Here is a 20,087-nt window from a genome sequence, read left to right as displayed (position 1 = left end):
GAGATAAATCCAACATCCTCTTTCTGGATTCAATTTGCCTCCCACATTAAATTTCCCAACTGGTAATTAACAAGAGAGTAACAGAAAATATTTTCGTTTATATCTCTTAGGTAGATGTGTTCACTCTTCCAGACATTAAAAATGGGTTACCAATTCATTACGTACAGGTTTTAACAATGGATGGCATAAAGACAGATATAAGAGTACACAGATACACAAGAAATTAGATCAAACCTGCTATCTGAAACAGAATTACCCATTCAACTTCCTACAAACCACTAAAATTAGTCTCTGTAGGAACTCATTAGACCTGCTTCATTGTGTTATGAGAAAGTAAGTTATTAATTACATTCCTGTGTCCTAGCACACTAATAAGATTTGTAGAATCTTCACACGAAATGGTGATGACCATGGCAACATGAGTATGCAATCGTAAAATGTCCAACCTTTGCTAGGGTTGATTTACTAGTGAGTACTGAAAATTGATGTCTCTGAATTTTTTATTCTGTTTGCAATTTTGGTTGAGGTATTACATGTCATGCACCTTACTCTGTCAACTTTCGCACTTCACTGACACGAATTGCAACCCTCTGTGAACAGAGGGCTCCAAACTGTAGTGTGTAACATGGTGGCATTTAAAATAACTATGTCGGTGTGTGAGAAACAGCATGCTGTACTCCAATTTCTAACCGCAGAAGAGTTTGTTCACACATGGTGCACCATCTCCTTCAGCATGACAATGCCAGACAACACAGGTGCACTGCGACATCTGCAACAATTGGATGCCTTGGATTCATTTTCATCCTCCGTACAGTCCCAACTTGGCCCCATCTGATTTTCATCTGCTTCCAAACCTTACCTTGGAGGATTTCACTTTGACAGGGATGAAACAGTGCAAGCAGAGGTGAGACTGTGGCTCCAACAAAGTCAAACATTCTACAGTGAGGGTATCACCAAACTGGTCTCTCATTGGGTGAAATGTGTTTGTTGCCAGGATGACTACATTGAAAACTAAAAATGTAGACATGATGAATAAAGATATAGAATGTTAATGAAGTTTGTTTTATTTAATAATCTTAAAGGGCTTTTACATAAAAAAAACTCTGAGACATTACTTCTCAGCACACCTTTGTACCGCTAACAATAAATGTTTCAGAAGGTACCTTCCAACTGCACGTGTTTTTAAGAGAAATTATATAAACACTTCACCTAAACACACAGGTGGAAGATATATTTTGAAATGTAGTGCATGGAATAAATCAACTCCTTACAGTGTTCTTTTCTTGCCCACTATTAATAGTTGCGAAAACAGTAAATTCTTTTGCTGCATTAATTTCTTTATTATTGCATTGAATTTTCATATTAAAAATTCACAGCTCAATGTTTCATTATTGTGATTTTTTCTGCTACTAAGTTCTAGGTGAGGCCTGACTTGTTCTAAGAACTTCTTTCATAGAATAAAAAATAAGCAAACATTATAAAAAGAGAGATTTTATAGAGCACATATTGTTGATGCTGAATTCAATGCACTGCTGTAGGCATTTTCAAATTTTATGAGAGTGCTTTTCCAATAATGCACAGAAAAAAATAAAAGCACATTACAGTCTTTATGTAGTGACAAATTTTCTCAAGAACAAATGTTTCAATTTGGTTTCATTAACCCGTTGCAGCGAAGGACGAATCACCATTCGTTAAATATCGAGCAGAAAGGAACATCATATGATACAATTTTCCAATCTACAATGATGGACATGATTTACTGTTGTTAGTGTCAGTGAAGTCACCAAAACTTGCACGAGCAAATTTTTTTTTTTTTAAACTGAGTTTCAGAGTTGGAACACTCGAGTTTTCACGTGTGCAATGTCTAGCATGTAATTAAAAGTGTGAAAATTCAATGCAGTTGTTTAGGCAAAGTAACTTAACTTAAATCTTGCTCAAAGTCAAGATCCTTGTCATACACTAACTGACCAATGCCAGAAGCTAAGTTATTTAGGAAGTGAATCATGACTATTGTCAATTTGAAGGAATCTGTAACTGAAAAACGGATGTTATTTTGCTTACTTGTTTGTGCCCAAGTATAATAAAAGAAATATAAACAGAAGTTAGTTGAAATGGTACTTTGAAAAATATTCAGAATGATTTACTTCTGTGTTTACCATGAACAAGTTAGAAAGATTTCCAGAACTTCACAGTTTGTCATATTTATACAATATGTTTTTCCCAAGTGTAAACCTACTGGAAGGTTTTCAACTTTTCTCACTCTTGTGAGTGCCATGCCTTAGAAAAATCCCTTTGAAACTTTACTGGCTAATCTGGATATTTTAGGCAAATTTATTTATCGTACTTACAATGGTGTAGCTGTCACAAGTAGTCATCATTCGGACAACCAGACACCTTAAATAGCACTATAGACATGCTCATTATTTTTGAAGTTATGGCCATAATCATAACACAGACATAATTTTTTACTGCCATCAGTAAGAATTTTAGCTACTTCCCATTTCCCAGCTCTTTTAAGTGAACTATGATGTGTGTGACAAAATGCAGCCTCAAATCAAGAATAATACTAACTGAACACAAAAATAGTCACTTACAGAGTACACAGAGAAAGTCCAGCTTTCAACTCAACAAACTATTATGATTACAATCACAAGAAGGTGCTATCTAATATTACAACCACCATAATTTTAACTTTGGTTGTCTGTATTTTATCATATCACATCACACACTGATATACTGTACAACTCATTACAGACTATTGATTCATGACAGTATAAGAAGATCTAACACTTTTAAAACAGCTGTACAAGGTATATGAGATACCATTATTGGCAAAATTTCCATACCATTGCCAAAACTTCCACATACAGAAAGAGGCTGCATCCCATCAATAAATATGCACAGAAACATGGAATTCTAAAAATGGCAGCTGTGAAAAAGAGTTACACAATTCTCACTCAGGTTCATGACTGCTTGTACTTCACAACCCACCTAATCACTGCCCAGTATACAACTTTGAAAGGTTCCCATACATATTGCTACAGAGATCTCACGAAATACATCCTTCCAGAATGAGATTTTCACTCTGCAGCCGAGTGTTCGCTGCTATGAAACTTCCTGGCAGATTAACACTGCGCACTGGACTGAGACTCAAACTCGGGACTTTTGCCTTTTGCAGGCAGGTGCTCTACAGTCTGAGCTATCCAAGCACGACTCAATCCCCATCCTCACAGAATGATTTCTGCCAGTATCTCATCTCCTGCCTTAGAAACTTCACAGAACCTCTACTGCGAACCTTGCACAACTAGCATTCTTAGAGGAAAGGATATTGCGAGGTAAAAATCTCATTCTGGAAACATCGTCCAGGCTGTGGCTAGGCTGTGTCTCCGCAATATTCTGTCTCTCAGCGGTGCCAGTTCTACATGGTTTGCAGGAGAGCTTCTGTGAAGACTGGAAGGTAGGAGACGAGATACTGGCAGAAATAAGGCTGCGATGATGGGGGGTTGAGTCGTGCTTGGGTAGCTCAGACAGTAGAGCACTTGCCTGCAAAAGACGAAGGTCCCAAGTTCGAGTTTCAGTGCGGCACACAGTTTTAATCTAACACGAAGTTTGAAATATATCCTCCTTGAAATGTGCAAAGACGAAAATAGAGCTTTAAATACTCCAAATGAGTAAAAAGTTTAGAACTCTTACAATTGCTGTTGTAAAACTAAGATATCCAGTCAAAATAATTTTCAGGAGCCTTTTAGGGAATGAATGTATTTCTATATCCTGAAGAAAATACATTTTTTTTCTGAGGTCTCAGGTGTACAGTGTTCCCCATTGAGAGAAATCTCAAAGTGCACTGCAATCTACTATGAATGAGTTAGTAACAAATTCTTTACACTATTGGGGAGTGGGATAGATTGTTTCATATAGGCTTATCCATAAAGAATTTTCTATGTTACTAATTTCTGGTCATGTTTCATTAGCTATTTCTAACCCAATAGCCTGTCTAACACTGAACCACCACTGCATTTGCTCCATTTGTTTTCCTAATACACATATCAATAATTCACTTTTCAGTGCAACAGATAACTCCATTTTTTTTCATTTGAAAATGATACTAGTATCGCACATTCAGGGCCATACTGAAACAGAGCAAACAATGTATTTGAGGGAAATTGTTCACAGTTAATTATAAATGTGTGCTCATGTAATTTCAATATGAGGAACAGCGAAGACCAGGCTTTAGTTGAGCAATGGGTCATGTAATTACAATACGAGGTAGAGCAAAGACCAGGCTTCAGTTTATCAGTGGGTCACCCAGTGACCTATACTGGCACACAGCTCAGTTTCAATAGATTCTCATCAAGTCTGACTAACATGAAATCTGCAGCATGCTAGAAATATATAGAAGTTTCATGTAACATACACTAAAAATAACTCCCACGTAACATACTTGGGAAACTCGTGCGAAACATACTTGGGAAACTCGTGCGAAACATACTTGGGAAACTCGCGCGAAACATTCTTGGGAAACTTGCACGAAACACACTTGGGAAACTCGCGTGAAACATACTTGGGAAACTCGCACGAAACATACTTGGGAAACTCACGCGAGACATACTTGGGAAACTCGCGCGAAACATACTTGGGAAACTCGCGCGGAACCTACTTGGGAAACTCCAAGAAAGAATCTAGGAATATCACTCAACCCTGTAAACACCATTTCCCAATGGCTGCCAAGATAACATTACACTATTAATAAATTGCATTTGCAGTAATTATCACCATATAGAGCCTGTGGGTGGAAAACAAACCTTAATCTATAGTGTTCTAATAAGTGTCCACAGCCATACAGCGATTTGCATGTGTTCGAATACGGGTTCTCAATTTTCTACTGAAATACCTGCTTCATCCAATTTACTGAAACTCAGATAACTCAATCACGAAAACTAGCATAATATGTGGAGACATGAATGTCAACACAGAAGATGATGGCAAAATTAGCAACAGCTTCCTAAACATTTTGAACACTTTTGGTGTGGGAAGAATGGTAAACACTGCAACGATGGGTTAAAAAGTTCAGTTTCAATTTTTGACCATTTACTTATGGGCTCTGACAGGGAAAACTGTAAGGTATTTATAAATATCATGGCATTTCAAATTATTATTGTCAGATAATAGAGCTAAAAACATGCTCAATGAAACTTCCTGGCAGATTAAAACTGTGTGCCGGACCGAGACTCGAACTCGGGGCCTTTGCATTTCGCGGGAAAGTGCTCTACCAACTGAGCTGCCCAAACATGACTCTTGCCCCGTCCTCACAGCTTCACTTTATCAGTATCTCGTCTCCTACCTTCCAAACTTTACAGTTTTAATCTGCCAGGAAGTTTCATATCAGTGCACACTTCGCTGCAAAGTGAAAATCTCATGCTCAATGAAACCTGTGAAACTGCAGGCCTACAAAAGGATCGTCTCAGATCATAAGGTACATACTTTTTCTATATACTGGCAAATCAAACCTGAGATGAAATGTATATGGAAAGCAATGTAGATGTTAAGTCCTCTAAATTTTGCACATTATTTAAGTTAATTTTTGAGGTGACACTTCCAAATGTAGACATTCCTACTGCTACTGATAGGAAAACAGATGGGTAACTGCAGGTTTTAAAAAGTTCTCTCAAACACTCAATTTTCTTAGTTCCTTGCAAGAGCATTGCACTAACCCACACATCCTTGAACACTATCACGGGTATTTAAAAAATATATTATATTTAAAAAACAAAGAAAAAACCATTCAATGACAAGTTATTATGTAATTCAGAAAATAAAAGCATAGTGGTGTGGGATGTTATAAACCAAGAAGTCTAAGAGGGCAGACACAGTGATAATAACACACATATCAAAAATGAGGATAGAATAACAGGAAGTCCGCAGAAATTAGGAATGTTTGTAAATGATTATTTCTCTGGCATTGCAAAGACGGTGCAGACAAATCTTTCTAAAACACATTTAGCACCCACAAAGGCTTCCACTGCATTCACAATCATGATGTATCCCTCAACAGATTTTGAAGTTAGGAATCCAGCACAACAATAGACAGCAGGCATAGACGAGGTTCCCGTCTCTGTTCTGAAAGCGTGAATACAACACCAGTTAACAAACATAATAAATGAATCTTTTAGTTCAGGTTTTTTTTCCCAGAATAACTAAAGCAAGCATGGGTGGAGTCATTGCCAAAGAAAGGTAATGCGGAGAGAACTGGAAACTAATAGCCACTTTCACTATTCTCCAAAATAGCTGAAACAATCATGGAAGATAGACTGATGAACTATATGAACAAACAAACAAACAATCCTTAATGAAGCACAGTTTAGATTCAGAAGTAGAAGTAGTATAACAACACCTATTGCAGAATTCAGGAAGATGGTACCCAATGCTCTCAAAAACAATTATTGTGTTACAGGCAATTTCTTAGACTCGTCCAAGGCTTTTGACACCTCTGACCATAAAATACTATTGAGTAAGCTATAAGTGCTAGGTATAAGGGGGACAGCGAATGACTGGTTTTAGTCTCACTTCAAAAATAGGATGCAAAAGGTGAAGAATGTTCAACCATCTGCTGATGATAAATGTTTGGTAAAACAACATTCAGACAAGATACATAAATCACATTCCACTTTAGCAAAACATGGAAAAAAGTTATCTTTGCTGATGACATCAACATCGTAGTCACTGATAAGACATAAAAATGGCTGTTAGAAAAAGTGGATGAAATGCTAAATGATGTTTACAATTGGGCAGTATGTAATAAATTAATGCACAACAAAAAGAAAACAAACAGTATGCATTTGAGCATAAAGAGAGGAACCAACTCTTGTCACATTAAGGATAATAAACACGTAGATTGTGTAGCAAACAACAAAGTTTTTAGGGATGGACATTGATTGTCAGCTATTATAGTATGTACAAGGATACTGGCAAAGATAATGTCGTCAACATATTATGTTTTTAGGGTGTTAGTGTCAGGTTGTAACAGCCAATGTTGTGACATATTATGTCTACATATACTCAGTTCTTAGCTATGGGATTCTTTTCTGGGGATCGAAGTCACAAAAAAAGGACACAGTTTTTCCATTTCCAAAAAAGGCCATAATAATAATAATAACTGAAAGTAGCTGTCAGGCTCACTGTAAAGAGTAAAGAGCTACTTAAAAAATTAGGCATCCTTAATGTACCAATTGAGTGTGTACGTCAATCTGTGGTGCATATCGGACAAATTATTATTAAATACTGCACTAATAGTTCTATTCCTAATCAAGGAACAAGAGCTAGTTTGGAGTTAAATTCAAACAGGAAAAACAACATAATATTGCACAATTCAAGATTACTTAGAGGACACAGAGTAGTGGATAGTAATGAATGGTGACACTACAGTTTCTTGTCACATTTCAATACAGGGTTAGGGTTTACCGCTTTCACAAGGATCATGAGTGAAGCTGTATGAAGCATAACAGTTACGTCATGCCAAATGAGGCAATGCAGCTGCTAGGATGCTGACCTCATATTAACCTATGGCAAATGCCATGATGGTTCCTTAAACTAGGCCACTGTCATACACCTGTCCTATTCCCATATGCTACCTGCCTATCCTCTTAAAGCATGTTATACGTGCTGTGTGATGTATTTTGCTCTGCTGATTGGCACTGTATTACCTCGACAAACCCTGTATCATTGCGAGATGATCCTTGGATGAATGAACAGAAATAAAAAATAACTTGCAGAATGACATCATCAACAATTTGCTGGGGAGAAATCACAAAGGGAATTCCATCACATGAAATAATTGATTACCCACTGCTGTTACAGTGAATTGCATGTTATTTCATTTGAAATAGGAAGCAAAACCAGTTTTCTGTGAATCATAACAGTGTTCCAAATACGTAATTAAGACACTGACCTCTCCCTCAAAAAGCCAAAGCCAACAGCAGGTGTGTTTGAGAGAGAGAGATTTCCTTCTTGTACAGTTATTTATTTAGCTTGACAGAGTGGAGTGATGTTTAACAAGAACAGTTGTTCCCCATTAAGGCCAACATATTAATTATTAAAACGACTACAAAAATCTCCAATCCACTCTACTTTTTAAGATGATGTGTGGTTGGCAATGGAAATGTATCTGGGTCTGAAGAGCAGTTTATATATCATAAAACAAAGCACTGTGAACCGAACAATTTGGTAAATATCTCAAATTGAGTAACAATGAAATGGAACTGTCTTTACCGTAGGAATTGTATGTGCTATGTGGCAACTATACTAGATTTCCAAAATATTTAGGAAGGGTTAGTATATCAGACCCAAGGTTAAGAGGGACCTACCTGTTGGCAACTGTTACCTACCCTTCCTTTTTGAACTTCTCACGAGCTATCCCACTTTCCTCATGGGCCAGAAACAGTACTTATATGCCTGCAAGTTGTGCCTGTGTGAATGTGTGCATGTTTTCTAATTCAGAAGAACACCTTTTGGCCAAAAGCTTAAAAATATAGCGGGTCTTCTCATTGTGCCTGCCTGTGGCTCAGCCTCTCCTCTCTATGGGGAATAGCAATCTATCCTTTTCATAATATTGCCATCTTTATGAAAGAATGCCTTCATTGCTGATAAACAGGCTGTGAGAATAATATGTGGTGCTCACCCATGATCATCCTGTAGACATCTGTTTAAGAACTGCTGCTTCAGGATATAGTTATTCTCTCATGAAATTTGTTGTAAATAATACACTGCAGTTGAAAAGAAGCAATGATATACACAATTACTGTACCAGAACAAAAATGACATGGTTGTACAATGCTGCACCCAAAATTTTTTATCATTTACCCAGTGATGTAAAATGTGTCTGACATACAACAAAGTTTAATTGGAAAATAAATGAAAAAGTTTCATCTTGTTAATTCCTCCTATTCTGTGAAATAATATCTGCTATTGAAATCTGTAAAAGCTGGTGGTTACTCCCATCTGTAAGCCATCTTTTTATTATTTTGGAAAGAAAAGAAAGACTGTTGTCAATGATCAGGTCTATTTAGAAAATACTTAATGTTATGAATATGAAAGACTCAGTCCACATCATTACTAATTATTGCGCAAATGACCCATGGAAAATTAAACTAACTAGCTCTCACCTCTTGAAGGAAAGTACTAGGCAGCAATTCTCTCTCATAATTTTACAGTATATATTCTTGGGTGGTTCTCTCTTCTAATATAATACTTCATTTCCACTTTTATTTTAATAAATTACTTTATAATGATATACAGACTCCAGTGGAAAACTTGATGACTGTACTGCATAATTCTAGCTTGTTAAAATAGCTTCAATCACTTAGCCTGCATGATGGGGATATTATCACAACACACAACATAAAGCAACTGATATGTACTGTGGGATACGATAGGTTTAGGGGATAGATTAATTAAAAAAATTATTTGTCTCAATATCTATGAGAGAGGGTCATGCCAAGGCATACCACTGCAGAGGGAAAGATTTGCTTGGGCATCAATCATCTCAATCTACAACACCCTATATTAATTAATGCAGCACTTCAAAAATACCACAAAGTTATAAACTATGTTCTTTCCAAAAACTGGGTCTCAGCATTATTTTCTTTCCCCAAACAATGGAGAAGATAGAAGATGATTGCAGTAGAAATTACATTTTAGTGAATCCAAATTAAAGAGTGCGTTTTACACTGATGTGTTGATACACAAGCTGTCAAGAATAAACTTGTCAGTATCCTGCAGGTGACAAGAAATTAGCACGGAAAACTATCCACCAATTGAAATACAAATACAGGAAACTATAGACAGCAATAAATAATCTTCTATACTACTATGAGACACATAAGTGGCAGTTTCTTTTCGTAATGATTCATAAGTATTCGCTAAGACGACTTCTCAGAAAACCATGGTGCTGTAAATGACAAACATGGGGAATTTTTCCACTACCAATCCCAACAGAAGGAAGAATGCACAGAATTTAAAATCCCACTGATGGTAAGGACGTTAGATATGGAGCAAACATTTCGATCTAGGATGAAAATAGTTGGTTGGTTGGTTTGTGGGATTAAAGGGACCAGACTACTATGGTCATCGGCCCCTTGTTCCATAAAAACTAAAACAACTCGAAGAGAATAAAAATCGAACAACAGGAAAGACAGCAGACAAAACAGGACATGAAATACTCTGACAGAGACCAGACAAAACAAATTAAAACACACAGTGTGACGGTGGTTGGCCGACCGTAGAGAAAAAGAGGAAAAGCCAACCACCAAGAACACTTAAAAACTCAGTTTAAAATCAGAGGCTAAAAGCCAGAATCAACACTTAAAAAAAACCACTCAGATTAAAGGATAAAAACCCCCTGCCCGAATAAAACACAAAACCAAGTCCACCATGGCAGAGTCATCTGATAAAAGAGCAGAGAGCGTGTCAGGCATTGCAAAAGTCTGCCTGAGCACGGTTAAAAGGGCGCACTCCGACAGAATATGGACCACCGTCAAGGACGCCCCACAACGACAAAGAGGGGGATCCTCACGACACAGTAAATAACTGTGCGTGAGTCGGGTGTGGCCAATGCGGAGCCGACAAAGGACGACTGAGTCCCTGCAGTTGGCTCGCATGGATGACCGCCACACAGTCGTCGTGTCCTTGATGGCACGGAGTTTGTTAGGGGTGGTCAGACCGCGCCATTCAGCATCCCAAAACGAGAGAACTTTGTGGCGTAAGACTGCCCGCAAATCAGCCGCCAGGAGGCCAATCTCCAGAGATGGCGCACTGGTGGCCTCTTTCGCCAGGCGTCAACAGTTTCATTGCCTGGTATACCAACATGGCCTGGGGTCCAAACAAAGACCACAGACCTGCCGCTACGGGCGAGAGTATGCAGGGACTCCTGGATAGCCATCACCAGACGAGAACGAGGGAAACATTGGTCGAGAGCTCGTAAACCGCTCAGGGAATCGCTACAGATAACGAAGGACTCACCTGAGCAGGAGCGGATATACTCTAGGGCACAAAAGATGGCGACCAGCTCAGCAGTGTAAACACTGCAGCCAGCTGGCAACGAACGTTGTTCAGAATGGTCCCCTAGAGTTAGTGCATAACCGACTAGACCAGCAACCATCGAACCGTCGGTGTAGACAACGCCAGAGCCCTGATACGTGGCCAGGATGGAATAAAAGCGGCGTCGGAAGGCCTCCGGAGGGACTGAGTCCTTCGGGCCCTGTGCCAAGTCGAGCCGAAGGCAAGGGCGAGGCACACGCCATGGGGGTGTATGCAGAGGGGCCTGGAAAGGAGGTGGAACAGGGAAACACCCAAGCCAGGAAAGAAGCTGTTTGACACGTACGGCGATCGGACAACCCAACCGTTGCCGACGTTCTGGCAGATGAACGACTGACTGCGGGAAGAGGACACGATAATTTGGATGCCAGGGCAAGCCAAAAACATGGGCAGCATAAGCAGCCAGTAATTGTTACCGTTGTAACCACAGTGGAGGGACACCTGCCTCCAGAAGTATGCTGTCCACAGGGCTGGTTCGGAAGGCACCAGTGGCAAGGCGTATCCCGCTGTGGAGGATTGGCTCCAGCACCTGCAATGCAGATGGGGATGCTGAGCCATAAGCCAGACTCCCGTAGTCCAGACGGAACTGGATTAATGCCTGGTAAAGCCGTAGGAGAGTAGATCGGTCGGCGCCCCACCTGGTGTGGCTCAGGCATCGCATAGCATTTAGATGCCGCCAACACTCCTGTTTAAGCTGCCGAATATGAGGCAGCCAAGTCAACTGGGCATCAAAAACCATCCCCAAAAACCTATGTGACTCCACCACTTTAAGAAGCTCGCCGTCAAGATAAAGCCGCAGCTCCGGGTGAACAGTGCGTCGCCGGCAGAAATGCATAACGCAGGTCCTGGCTGCGGAAAACTGCAAACCATGCACTACAGCCCAAGACTGCGCCTTGCGGATTGCGGCCTGTGGCTGACGTTCAGCAGCTGCAATGCCAATAGAGCTGTAGTAAAGGCAGAAGTCGTCAGCATACAGGAAAGCGGAGACAGTATTTCCCATGGCCGCAGCGAGCCCGTTAATAGCTATTAAAAACAGACACACACTGAGAACAGAACCCTGTGGCACACCGTTCTCCTGGACTTGGGAGGAACTATATGAGGCCGCGTCGTGCACGCGGAAGGTACGATACGACAGAAAATTGCGGATATAGATTGGCAGAGGGCCTCGAAGACCCCATCCATGAAGCGTAGAAAGGATGTGATGACGCCATGTCGTATCATACGCCTTCCGCATGTCGAAAAAGACAGCAACCAGATGCTGACGGCGGGCAAAGGCAGTACTGATGGCCGACTCCAGGCTCACCAGTATGTCGGCGGCGGAGCGGCCTTTACGGAACCCACTCTGAGACGGAGCCAGAAGGCCTCGAGACTCCAGTACCGAATTCAAGCGCCGGCACACCATCCGTTCAAGCAACTTGCAAAGAACGTTGGTGAGGCTAATGGGATGGTAGCTGTCCACCTCCAAAGGGTTCCTCCCTGGTTTCAGAATGGGGACAACAAGAATTTCCTGCCATTGCGACGGAAACTCACCCTCGACCCAAATGCGGTTCTAAAGATCGAGGAGGCGTCGCTGGCAGTCCACTGAAAGGTGTTTCAGCATCTGAGAGTGGATGCTATCTGGCCCAGGAGCGGTATCAGGACAAGCAGCGAGGGCACTTCGAAATTCCCAGTCACTGAATGGAACATTGTACAATTCAGGATGGTGAGTGCGAAAAGAAAGACTCTGACGTTCTATTCGCTCCTTAATGGAGCGGAAGCCCAAGGGGTAGTTGGCAGAATCGGAATTCATATCAAAGTGCTCTGCCAAGCGGTTTGCAATGACGTCGGAGTCAGTAAAAACTGCTCCATTCAGTGAGAGCGCAGGGACACTGACAGGGGTCCGATAGCCATAGAGGCGGCGAATCTTGGCCCAGACCTGCGATGGAGTGACATGGAGGCCAATGGTGGACACATACCGCTCCCAGCACTCCTGCTTGCGTTGGCGGATAATGAAGCGGGCTCGCGCACGCAGCCGTTTGAAGGCGATAAGGTGGTCGATTGAGGGATGTCGCTTGTGACGCTGGAGCGCCCGCCGGCAAGCTTTAATAGCTTCAGCGATCTCAGGAGACCACCAAGGCACAGTCCGCCGCCGGGGGGACCCAGAAGAACGGGGAATGGCAGATTCGGCGGCAGTAACGATACCAGTGGTGACCGATTGAACCACTGCATAAATGGCATCGTTAGAGAGAGGCTCAATAGCGGCAGTGGAGGAGAACAAGTCCCAGTCAGCCTGATTCATAGCCCATCTGCTAGGGCGCCCAGAAGACTGACGCTGTGGCAGTGACAGAAAGATCGGAAAGTGGTCACTACCACACAGGTCGTCATGCACTCTCCATTGGACAGACGGTAAGAGGCTAGGGCTACAGATGGAAAGGTCAATGGCGGACTATGTGCCATGCGTCATACTGAAGTGTGTGAAGGCACCATCATTTAAGATCGAGAGATCGAGCTGCGCCAATAAATGCTCAACGATGGTGCCTCGACCTGTTGCCACGGATCCACCCCACAGATGGTTATGGGCATTAAAGTCGCCCAGTAACAGGAAAGGTGGAGGCAATTGAGCTATCAGAGCAGCCAGGACATGCTGCGTGACATCACCATCCAGTGGAAGGTAAAGACTGCAGACGGTAACAGCCTGTGGCGTCCACATCCGAACAGCGACAGCCTCTAAAGGTGTGTGGAGAGGTACAGACTCGCTGTGAAGAGAGTTCAGGACATAGATGCAGACGCCACCAGACACCCTTTCATAAGCTGCCCGGTTCTTATAATAACCCTGATAGCCAGGGAGGGCGGGAGTTCGCATTGCCGGAAACCCAGTTTCCTGCAGAGCAATGCAGAGGAAAGGGTGAAGGCTGATAAGTTGGCGGAGTTCAGCTAGATGGTGGAAGAAACCGCTGCAGTTCTACTGGAGGATGATGTTGTTCATGGCTGAGAAAGGCTTGACGGCACTGGGAAGGGAGATTACGCCGCTGGGTCACCTGCTGTCTCCGATTTAGCGCCTGTGATAGTGCTTTCCATGGCATCTGATGGACCAGCGAGATGGAGGTCCTCAGCGGACGCCATAATCTCCACCGCATCCTCAGATGCAGAGCTGGAAGGTTGCGGTGGGATGGCTGCCACCGCGAGTTCCTTGGGCTGAGAGCTCTTCTTGGGTTTCTCACGCCGTTCCTTGGGTCGCACCGGCTGAGAGGGCTTCACCGATTCAGTCTCCAGAACGGAGGAGGATCGTGAAGCCATACGACCAGCTGATTGCGAGCACTTACGCCATTGTCGGTCGTCAGGCTTCTCGCTGGGGGAAACCTGGGAAGGGAGGGACCCCTTGCGAGCGTGAGAAGCCGAAGAAGTTGGACACTTCTCCGGCTTAGAAGTGGGGACGGACGTCCCCGATGGGTGGGATGATGTTGCTCCTGAGGTAGGTGGCGCAGGAGCAACCCGGTGGGTAGAGCCCCCCACTGGCGAGGGGGGGGGGGGGGGGGCAGGAGGAGTTTTATTACTCGTCGATCCGGCCACAATTGGAGAAACAGACAGGGCTAGCACAGGTGTTGTAGCAGCAGCGTAGGAAGATGTCATTCTCACAGGATGGAGTCGGTCGTGTTTCCTCTTGGCATCAGTATAGGTTAGTCGGTCCAGGGTCTTGTATTCCATGATTTTACGCTCTTTCTGGAAAATTCGGCAGTCTGGCGAGCAAGGTGAATGGTGCTCCCCGCAGTTGACACAGATGGGAGGCAGGGCACATGGAGTATTGGGATGTGATGGGCGTCCGCAATCTCGACATGTGAGGCTGGAAGTGCAGCGAGAAGACATATGGCGGAACTTCCAGCACTTAAAGCACCGCATTGGGGGAGGGATATAAGGCTTAACGTCACATCGGTAGACCATCACCTTGACTTTTTCCGGTAATGTATCCCCTTCGAAGGCCAAGATGAAGGCACCGGTAGCAATCTGATTTTCCTTCGGACCCTGATGAACGCGCCGGACGAAATGTACACCTCGGCGCTCTAAATTGGCGCACAGCTCTTCATCAGACTGCAAAAGAAGATCCCTATGGTAAATAACTCCCTGGACCATATTTAAACTCTTATGGGGTGTTATCGTAACGGCAACATCCCCCAACTTGTCACAAGCGAGTAACCGTCGTGACTGGGCAGAGGATGCCGTTTGTATCAGGACTGACCCAGAGCGCATTTTTGACAAGCCCTCCACCTCCCCAAACTTGTCCTCTAAATGCTCGACGAAGAACTGAGGCCTTGTGGAGAGAAAAGACTCCCCATCAACCCTCGTACAAACTAAGAAGCGGGGCGAATAACTGCTACCGCCATCCTGAGACTTACGTTCCTCCCACGGAGTGGCCTGGGAGGGGAACGTTTTCGGATCGTACTTCTGAGCGTTAAACTGAGCCCGAGAATGCTTAGAGACTGCTGGTGGCTGGCCACCAGCGAGAGACGATGTACCACGCTTCATTGCGGGTCATCCGCCCTGATGCCACCTACTCCGACCAAGGGCCCACCCCATGAGCGCCACCCAGCCACGGCAAGAGCCACCTGGCAGGATGCCCGTTGGCGGGAGTCCCGATACCCCAGGAGGATAGGCATCTACTCCTTGGCATACTTGGGGAGTTAACGGCGCAGGCAACAGTAGAGCGATCCCTGTGTTGTCAGGGGGCTACAACCAACAGGTTACAGGGCGGCCCCACCACAATGGACTGGCTACCGTGCTGAATGTTAGGTAACATGTGGTCCATGGTCGCCGTCGGTGCAGAAAGAGGCACTGCACAGTGCAAGGTGTTATCTGCACGCAGAAAAAGAGTCATGCCCAAGAGATGGAGAGCAGACAGGACTGCAGTTCAGCGGTGTATAAGCTGCCGAAAGGTCTGATCGCAAGATGGACACAATGCACCAAGTAAGGCGCCCTTCCCCAATCGGCTCGCTCTTCGGAAAATTTTGAGAGATGGATGTCAAACCCAACAGGGGACCATCATATAAGGCCTAAAAGTTTGAGACTCCTTTTAGTCGCCTCTTACGACAGGCAGGAATACCGCGGGCCTATTCTAACCCCCAAACCCGCAGGGGGATAGGATGAAAACAGTCGAGTCCTTTTAAAATGACATTTGTCATAGGAAACCTACGGAAACCACAAAAAACGTATGTAAGGGTGGCTTAACACGAATTCGAAATGCAATCTAATCAAATATGAGTGCAGCATCCCACCAAGTAATGTTGAAACTCGGAAGGAAGGCACTATGAATAGTGGATATCAGTGTTAACCAGTAGATGAAGTAGCAACAACATTAATCTGATAGTAGCCTAACTAAATGTGCCTCCAATGAATTTGCTCTGAAGTAGAAGAGTAAGAGAAAATTTTTTTTTTTTTTTTTAGGAATATATCTGTAAGTGTGGACTACCTAATAAAAGCTAGAGCTGGACTCTTACCTTAATGAGCATTTCGGTGTTCAGTGTGCTAGTGAGTATAAAGATTATCTGTTTGTTAGATGTTTCTTAGTAATTCACAAACAAGAAAAGCAAAAAATGTAACAAAAAAATGAAATCTGATCCAGCTGCAAGATAAATTTTAAAGTCTGCTCACAATCACAAAAAGTTAGGCCTATTTTGGATACAACAGCTACTCAGTTCTGTTGCATATCTCTCTAACGGCTCCATTACCCCCTCCCCTCCCCCCACTGCCTCACTAATGGTAATGTGTAGTGCCACTACTTGTCAAAATTTCAAGACTGGAAGAATGATGAAGGCATTATTCATGTAGTGGACAATGAATATTTATACTGGAAACACATATACAAGGAATAAACATTCATTTTTCATAAAAGAATGTTGGCACCATATCCTCAAATCACATTTCTGCCATTTTCAAAATGGGCATGTAAATGTGACTAACTTTACAGATGTTAGATTGGAAAATCACTTTTTTCCTTTTTTTGCCAACTTCACAATTCTGTCACCCAAAAGAGATCCTCTGTGAATATCTAAATATATCACACATCACTAATAACTAAAAAATTGTTGAGAGTCATTAAATTCGAGAATTTTGGATAAACTTTGAGGCCATAGTTTAATTTGGGTGTTCTCTCACCCTCAATGATTCATAGCATATTTTGAGATAAAAAAATGCTTATGCCCAGAAAGTCAGATATGCTCGTGACAAAATTGTAGTTCAGAGGAGAGAGATCCCCTATTTGAATTAGTTAAAATTAGACTTCGGAAGCATAAGATATTTCAATTCCTAAAGAATAGTGATGATATCAGGTTCTGTATGGCCTTTCACATGTCATCAATAATTAAGATGTAATCTAAAACAAAACCACAATTTTCTGGAACAACTGAAATGCCAGTCCTACAATCAAATAATCAGAAACTAGACAACATCGTTATGGCAGTGATGTGCAAGAGAGGGCTGTGATTAACTGTGGAGAAAAAATTGATAAGGATGAATAATAACAGGCAGTATCTAAGTCTAGCATCGTAACAGGTAACAACCAATGCAAAGAATAGTAAAGAACACATCAGCATGACATTCGAGTAAAGGGGCTAAAAAATCAGTATGTTTATTCGTCTCTCATACTTTTGATCATCTCAAGCACATTAACCTGTCCCTACAACTGACTAGTGTATTTTTATAAGCTGGAGCTCGGCCTACTGGTTAAATTGTGTGACACCCAAAAAAATTAAATTCACAGAATATAGAATTATGACCGTAACTTCTATGCATATACATGATACAGTTAAGACATAATTAAACAAAATTATTTTTCTTTTTACATTTATGAGAGAGGGGCATGCCAAGTAATATCACTACATAGGGAAAGATTGATTTGGGCATCGATCATATCAATTAGGAACACATAACGTAATTAATGCAGCACTCCTAGAACACAAATTATACACCAATGCTAAACAGTGACAAACAATTATAGCACAAGAGTAAAAGATGACTATTACATCAATTATACCAAACTACAACTTGCCAGTAAAGTTTCTACTAGAGCAGGGTGCTTACTATACAACAGATTAGCAAACAGTTCAAAAAATATTAACACACCATCAGGTTTAAAAACCAAAGAAAGAATGTGCTTCAAAAGAGCACGATTTTAAAGTGTTAAACAATGTTTTAAGGCCAGGTGCCATTCCAAAAAAATAGATTTTGCAGTACTAAACCAATATCTTCTGGGCTGTGCTTCATATATTATGTCATTCATTGCAGCAGAAACTGTAATTGGTTGTCAATATGTTGTAAATTAAATTAATATTAAAAATGACTTTGCCTATGTTTTCATTAATTATTTTACATACATGGGTAAGTCTATTGTAAAATAATATATGTGAGCAAACTGTAATTTACACAGCGGATGAAATTTTAAATGCATAATGTTGTATCCAATACCGCTCCAAACAACGATCAAGGATGGGTGAATAAATAAATAAATAAACGTAAATTTTAATTTCCTTTATTACTGTTATTTCTACGACAAGAAAACATCGTCTTTCCAATTTTAAATAGATGCTGGACAGTATGGTAATCAAGTGTCAACAGCGCCGGTGAAAAGAAGAAATAAAGCAAAATAATTATGTCGTGGTATTACAGAACTCACGACCAATGTCATTTTCGTGAGTTGCACAGGACAGGAAAGACAATGTCTAACAAATAAGAGGAACAAAGCATTAATGAGTTAATCCACGTCCAAACAGAATTTCATGGGTACGACGAACACGTTTAACATTCTTATTTTGTAACAGTAATAATACTCGCACTTTTTCAGTTTTCTTCACATTTTTACGACAAACGACGATTCCGCATACAGGAAACGAGCTTTCAAAGCTACAGCTTACTAAACTGACACCACACCACAAACAACTGCATTTAAAGCGGCCATACTAAGTATTTACATTCAGTAAAGCGTCATCCAAACGTTGCAAATCCAGCGACAGTCAAGGCAACGTTATACCCGAACTTACACCTACAACACAAAATCGTGAAGATTTGGTAATAGGATTTTTCCCATGTTCGGAACGGAGCTATTTTGATGCAAACTATTAGCCACCAGATCCTCAAACACAGATTTATTTAGTTCCATTAAAAAGAAAAGAACAGTAGCAATGTAAAATAACCTTCGTGTAATGGTGGCCATTAAAAAATGCACGCACGTACATACACACATTACACACAGTCTTGAAATATGTGTTACATGTTTTCGTACAAAACATACCATACTATTACAGAACTGGTTTCCTTACTCACATTTAACATTTTATGAATGTATTCAACAATGATCAGCCCAAAACCTAATTTTCACGTACGTTAATATAAAAGAAATCCTCAAAAAAATTAAATCTAAACTTTTCTTACCTACGTATTTCTTCAACTGCGACGAATCCCTTGTTTAAGTTCAACTAATTATAGCATTATTTCAATGATATGAAATACCATCAACGTGGCTCACTCTAACATAAATGTCGCCTGCCCTCGACACGATCTTTGCCGTGAAGTGAAGTTCAGCAAACAGAGAGATCAACTGTGTGGAAATCAGCAAAGAAGAAAAACCTAAGGTACTAAAATAGTGCCCAGTTTTGACGAGTTTTAGATCCCTTTACAAGACGAAATAGACTATTATCGTATCGAAATTAAGAAAGTTTTCACTAGCTTATTTTTTGTTTGTACGCGTCCTCTTTAAGAGCACTACATTATTTATCAAATCCGTCATTCCGGTACTGTCTGGACTATTCAATTAAGTTCTGTGATGGTTCGATCTCTATAAGTATTTATGCAAAGGGGAGAAGATGGAAGGTACGAATTTTGAAAAATAGGGAGGACATTACGTCCAAACAAAGAAGGGTGGTTGGAAAAGAGTAGGGAAATGAAAGGTTACGTATACACATTTAAACTGACGAAGATAAATCCTTAACAAGATGTAACATACATACATATATTAATCCTTGTTCCATAGATCA

The 20,087-nt window shown here is 41.6% G+C and overlaps 1 protein-coding gene across 1 annotated transcript in view; it reads right to left on the bottom strand.

The window, feature by feature from the left end:
- Positions 1-19,100, bottom strand: part of LOC126298264 (uncharacterized) — a 226,816-nt gene extending 207,716 nt beyond the window's left edge. Inside the window, exon 1 of the mRNA XM_049989566.1 lies at positions 19,026-19,100. The gene's annotated coding sequence lies outside the window, so the exon portion shown is untranslated. The remainder of the gene's footprint in view (positions 1-19,025) is intronic.
- Positions 19,101-20,087: the final 987 nt, after the last annotated feature.

This window comes from Schistocerca gregaria, chromosome X (genome assembly GCF_023897955.1).
Source record: "Schistocerca gregaria isolate iqSchGreg1 chromosome X, iqSchGreg1.2, whole genome shotgun sequence".
Lineage (NCBI taxonomy): Eukaryota > Metazoa > Arthropoda > Insecta > Orthoptera > Acrididae > Schistocerca > Schistocerca gregaria.
The sequence above is the reverse complement of the archived record's forward strand: the minus strand, read 5'-3'. Positions and strand labels throughout refer to the sequence as shown.